At 43.2% G+C, this 6,000-nt stretch overlaps 1 pseudogene; it reads left to right on the top strand.

Annotated features, from left to right (window-relative positions):
* The first annotated feature begins 683 nt into the window (after positions 1-683).
* LOC100465456 overlaps positions 684-6,000 on the top strand; it is a 150,159-nt pseudogene continuing 144,842 nt past the window's right edge.

The raw sequence follows: 6,000 nt of genomic DNA, 5'->3' as shown, positions 1-6,000 counted from the left end.
GAGTGCTGGGGAAGAGGCATGTGGATGACTCAATGGGAATGAATACAGACTGAGTATCTGTATATCTTACATTCAGGTTGAGCAAAGAGCAATGCCCACGCACAAGAGACAACCAAGTTGACAGAATGATATATATAATGATATAGCCAGTCAATGTCGGCCAGACTCTGACATCCTTGGATATCTGTGCTTGAGCAATGGGCTTGTGTACAGAGTATAATGGCTGAGATGGAGCTAATGCATAGACTCAAAGCAAGGGTTGATTCTCACCAAGACTAATTTGGCTACTGCTGGTGGATGGCAGACCTGCTAGCAATAGAGACAAGGCCCACCCTCCCTTCTAGAGTCCAGTTCCTCCAGTATAGCAGTCAGCCATTTGGTTACAAGTTGGAAATGGCAATATTTCATCTTGGCTTGGATTGACTCATACTCAGCATATAAGTTTGCATTTTTTTTTTGCACAGGGTGGCTCACCCATCACCACTTTCCAGGTCTCATAGAGTGTCTCATCTACTAGGACGGGATCCCACATGACATCACATTAGACAAAAGGATACTCTTTACAACAAATAAGGTATGGCAGTGGACACAGGGCCATAGCTCCACTGGTCCTACCACATACCACACCATCCAGAAGGCACTGGATTGAAAGAGCATGGCACCATCCAGGTGCCAGCTTGAAAATGACGCCCTATGAAGATGGAGTTCCATCCTTCATGATGGCTTGGTTTGATCAGTACACATCTTTAACCAGTGTCTCATATACGGTGCTACGTTCCCAGCAGGCAGATTGCACGGCCTTGGCAATCAAGGGCAGAAGTAGAATGGTGACCCATGTGGACAATGTGTGCTTCCCACCCCTGCAAATTTAGGCTCTTTGATCTAGATATCCCGGCTTTCAGAGGAGATACTGCCGGCTGGGAAAATGCCGCTAAAATTAAAGCTAAAGGTGTCATATAATTTTGGTATCTTCATGACAGTCAACTGCAAGCACAGAAAGTCATCATCTTGAGGAGGTAAAACCATTGCTACAAAATAGGGTCAGGGAGGAAAATGTTTGCCACTGGGACAACTTTTGGTACCCTCACATCCAGCACCACCAACAACCAACAAACTCAAGGGCTCAGACACCTCAGGGATGAGAATCTGTGTCACCCCACTAAGCAAGCCACCCAGCAGAAATGCTGAAGGAATGGAAAGAAGCCTAGAAGGGGTAATGGCGGAAAGGCACGATGAGTATCATTTACTGCCTCGGGACCAACTGTAGCAGAAGGGACTACAGCTAATCTCACTAACACTTCTTTTTCCAGCACTGCTAAGGCTGTAATGGGGTATGGGGGTTTGGGGGGATAAGATGAATTTCAGTCTGATTCATTCCCTTACCTGTGCCAAGTACTCCCTAATCAAGGTAACACACATAGTACGTGACCTAACTTCTAGGTATCTCCATGCTTCAAGGATCACACATCCTTTTAGTGATAAAGAAAAAAATATATATATATGGCTTTCTTTCTGCTCAAACACAGGAAGTTGTCTTTTACCAAGTTTCCCTCTCAAAATGTTCTTGATAATCTCTTTAAGAAATATTTACACATCGCTCAGATCAGTCAGTCATCCCCCTGGAGTCGGGCAGCTAGTTTGCACTTTGTAGGTCATCACTTAGTACTGGAAACATGGCTTTGATCATGTTCACGCCACTCCCTCTGCAAAATCTCTCTCTTAAGGCTCCACAGGCTGCAGGTCACAGAAAACTCTTCTCAACCTGGTGCACACAGTCAGGGGATCTATCGGCTTTCATAGCGAAGTCCATATCTAGGGAGGGCTTCAGAACTGATGAACTCTCCATTTGAAAATGTCATCAAGTACACATTTTCTTCTACTGTCTTCCTCTGTGTCCAAGGTGTTAGCTTCATCCTATGTCTCACTCACTTCCATTCCCACTCCCCCCAACCCCATGGTCACAGAAGTCGGCCAGAAGCGATAATGCCACGTTTCCTCATTCTTGTTAAACAAGAATTGTGTCTGACCCAGACTTCCAAAGAACAGTACCAAGACTCATCCTGACTGGTTGGCTGAAGTTACTTGTCTGCTCTAGAATGAACACCTTTGTCTCCCCAAAAATTCTGATGTTGAAATCTAATCCCCACTGGGATGGTATTTGGAGGTTGGACCTTTGGGAGGGGATGAGTTCGTGAGGGTGGAGGCTTTCTGAACAGGATTAGTGCCCTTATAAAAGAGACGCTGGAAAGCTCCCTCCCTGCATCTGCCACATGAGAACACAGGAAGCAGACTCTCACCAGACACTGAATGTGCCAAAGCCCCGATCCTGAATTTTCAGCCTCCAGAACTGTGAGAAATAAATTTCTGTCCTCTATAAGCCACCCAGATTCTGTAATAAAAGTCTGGACTGACTAAAACAATGCCTAACCTTGAACCAGTGGCTATGGCCAAGGAAGAACAGATTCTGACAGGCTGAACTAACCAGGTCCCACCTTTTGAGCTAGGGTAGGCTCAGTCTCAGCCAAAATGTGCTGTGCTGAGAAGTGAACAAAGATAAACCTGGGAATTGTTAGGAAGAGAAAGTGGATGCCATACAGGAACCAGAAATGTTCACCAGAAGCACTTTTTTCCAAGCAAAGACAAGGCCCTCAGCTTAGCTCCGCACGAAGCCAAAGATTAAGAAAATAATAGAGCACAGAACATTTACAAAGTAAAACCAAAAAAATCTTAAAAATGAATTCTACACATGACTGTTGTTGGACTCCATGGGTGAGTCTCTGCCCCATCGAAGCTCCTTTGTGCCAGTTATTCCTGAACTCTCTTGTGCATATGTGTCCGTGGCCATCTTGTGAAAATGCTGGTTCTGGAGTGAGGCCCAAGACTCTGCGACTCTAATAAGCTCTCAGGTGATGTTGAAGACGTTTGTCTGAGGTCCACACTTACACAGCTCCTCCCCCGTCTCCTGGTCCACTACCAAAGTGCTCATCCTGATTGCCTCTTCCAATTTCCTTGAATCCCGTGGAAAGGTACACAAGTTCCTAAAATGAAATGCTTGGCAGAATTTCAAGTTCACCTCCAAGAAAGACAAACTTTATGTTATTATGAGAAGAGTTTAACTTCTTCTTGTTTCTGATCTTTCCCTGAGTGAAACTATTGCTTTACACTGGCATAGTCAAAGGAGTCCTTAAAGCGTCTTTTCTAAAAACAAAGGTGTGTACTTCCTCAGTGATGAGTTTAGCCTTCTACAGCTAGAAGAACCAAAAATATTACTACCATTAAAAACTGCACAAAGACTTTAAAATGTAATTTTTCTGCACTTATCAGCTTTCAAAAATTTTGAGGTGCAGGATCTAGTCTCAGTGAGAAGCTATAGGTGTGTGTATGTGTGTATATATATATATGTGTATCCATATACACACGTACACACATATATATGTACGCACGTGTGCATGCTTACCAGAACAAACTATGCCAACAGCTCATGATATCATGGTAATGTTTACTTCTCTCCTTCTCTCTCTCTCTCTCTCTTTTTGGAGTCTTTGGATAGCTGGCCTGGGGATCTAAATGGCATTTATAGCAGTATTTCTATTTGAGGATGTATTTCAATTCTAATCAACCGGCTTTACAACTGTTAAACACAATTTACCTATAGAGAAGACCAGCTCACGAAGGGAACTTCAGGACAGGCAGAATTGCCGCCTGCTTTAGTTGGGGGCAAAAAGGAGGGCCACTGATCCATGGTAAGTGGAGTCTATAATCAGATTTTCCCAGGGGAAGTGAGTTGGGAAATAATGTTAGTATCCAGCAGTATTAGTTCTTGGTCATTCTGCTTATACCGTTTATCTAAAGCAAGCTGTTTGATATTTGATTCTCTTGCGCTCCCGATCATACTTACTTGGCAACAGAGAAAAATATTTCTGGAAGAACCTCAAATTGGGAAGGGAATGGGCTTCAAAGGGAGAGCTTGCCATTGAATCTGGAGCCCGAAGAAATGCCTTCTCAGGTGTGGATGGCACTTCTGCCTTCATGAGCCTCTCATAGTGGTTCTACCGTTGTCTGTAATTAAAGGGCCAGAAGCTAGTTTTATATATAACTCAAGGCAATTGTAAAATATAAGTATATTTCCCCTGTGTTTAAATAAATGGAATAATTTGTCCCATAATCACAATGGTCTCTGTGAGCTCTTGAAGTTTTATTAAGGTGTAACTCATGAGTCACACTATTACTTGGTTATTAAGCTGGAGTCTCATAGTACTTTTTAAAAATATGAATCTTAACTTTCATAACTCTAAAGAATGGAAAGTTTTGAGGACACATTAATATGGAAATCATAAGGTCCCGGGGCATATCCCTCTCGATCTGAGCATAACCAATGCAGCACTGACCATGTGTTAGAAAAAGAGTCAAGAGGCAGGTAAGAATGCAGGCTAAGAACATGCACAGTGAAGATGGACCATCTGGGTGTAAATCCTGGCTCTGTCACCTACTGGCTAGTCTCAGTGTCTTGCTGAAGGTACCTAAAGTAACTATACCCCAGTTTCCTCTGCTAGGAAACCAGAAAAAATGACAGCACCTTCCTTAGAGATGTTGGTAGAGTAAATGAAGAGGAAGCACTCAATAAATGTCAGAGATTGTTATCACCATGGTTCAGTGGTTCTCAACTGGGAGACTTTTTACCCCTAGGGGACATCCGGCAATGTTACCAGCCATACTTGAACGTCAGGACTGCAAGTGAGGGCTGCCGCTGGCATCTAGTGGGTGGAGGCCAGTGATCCCACTAAACGTCCTCCAATGAGCAGGACAGCCCTCCACCACCACCACCACCACCACCACCACCAAAGAATTATGGGAAAAAATATCAATAGTGCCCAGGTTGTGATGCCAGGCCACAGCACAAAATGTGTCTTATATATCAAGTATACATCTTGGAAAGAAGTCACAATAAATGAGCAAACACTGCGACAACCTATACTCTAAACCTCGTTCACCTTATTCTCTACATAGTAGGAAGCATGGTTTCCCTCTCTGAAGTACAATAGAAAACAGTGCATATATCATCGATGAACAACTCAGAAATATACCAAACTAAACGCTCCCATGTAACTAGCTCCCGGATCAAAAGTTAGTACATCACCAGGACTCCAGTTACGATCTTCCCTAAAAATACTCATTTTTCCTGACCTGAATCATCACAGAAAATTTTTGTGCATTAATACTCTATAAACACGGCATGATACATAATGTATTTTTTTGTGACTGAATTTGTTGCTTGCATATTGTAGTTTTGAGGTTCATCTATATTATGGCAGGTAGCTACCATCAGTTCACTCCCACTGCGATGCAGCATTTCACTGCATGACACACCAGAAACTCTATTACACTTCAGATGCATTCTGGTAGCCTTCAGATTGAGGCTGTTATGAAGAGCGCTACTGTGTACATTCCAGTACACATCTTTCGGTGTACAAAACATGAATTTGTGTGGGATATATACAGCCGAACTTTTTCAAAGAAATAGAAAACCCAGTCCTAACTTTCCATTAGAGTCCAAGTAAAATCCAAAGTCTTTTAAGTGGACACACTTCCTAGTTCATCTGAGATACTGCCCACTGGTGAATGAGTGGCCTGATATTTGTCTTCACTCTCAAAAGTGTCCCATTCTGGACAATGAGGATGTCTATTATCCTGTATACAGCATCTTGCCTAATCTTCCCCACTTACTTTCTGACTCTTTACCTGCAAATCTCCCGTTGCTCACTCTGCCTGACCACACAGCTGTCTTTCTGGTTTCCCAAACATGCCACACATTCTTTATGACTCAATGCCTGTCCTATGCATTCATTTCTCCACTCTGGGAGTAGTTGGAATCTCCTCATCTTTCAGATCTGAGTTGAAATGTCAACTCCCTGGAGCAGCACTATCTGGTCTGGTTATGGACATTCTTCATGTTCTTCCCTGTCTGCATTTCCTACGCCTTTGCACTCTTTCCTCCACGGT

Source organism: Ailuropoda melanoleuca, chromosome 13 (assembly GCF_002007445.2).
Source record: "Ailuropoda melanoleuca isolate Jingjing chromosome 13, ASM200744v2, whole genome shotgun sequence".
NCBI classification, from domain to species: Eukaryota; Metazoa; Chordata; class Mammalia; order Carnivora; family Ursidae; genus Ailuropoda; species Ailuropoda melanoleuca.
This window is presented reverse-complemented; position numbering and strand designations above follow the sequence as displayed.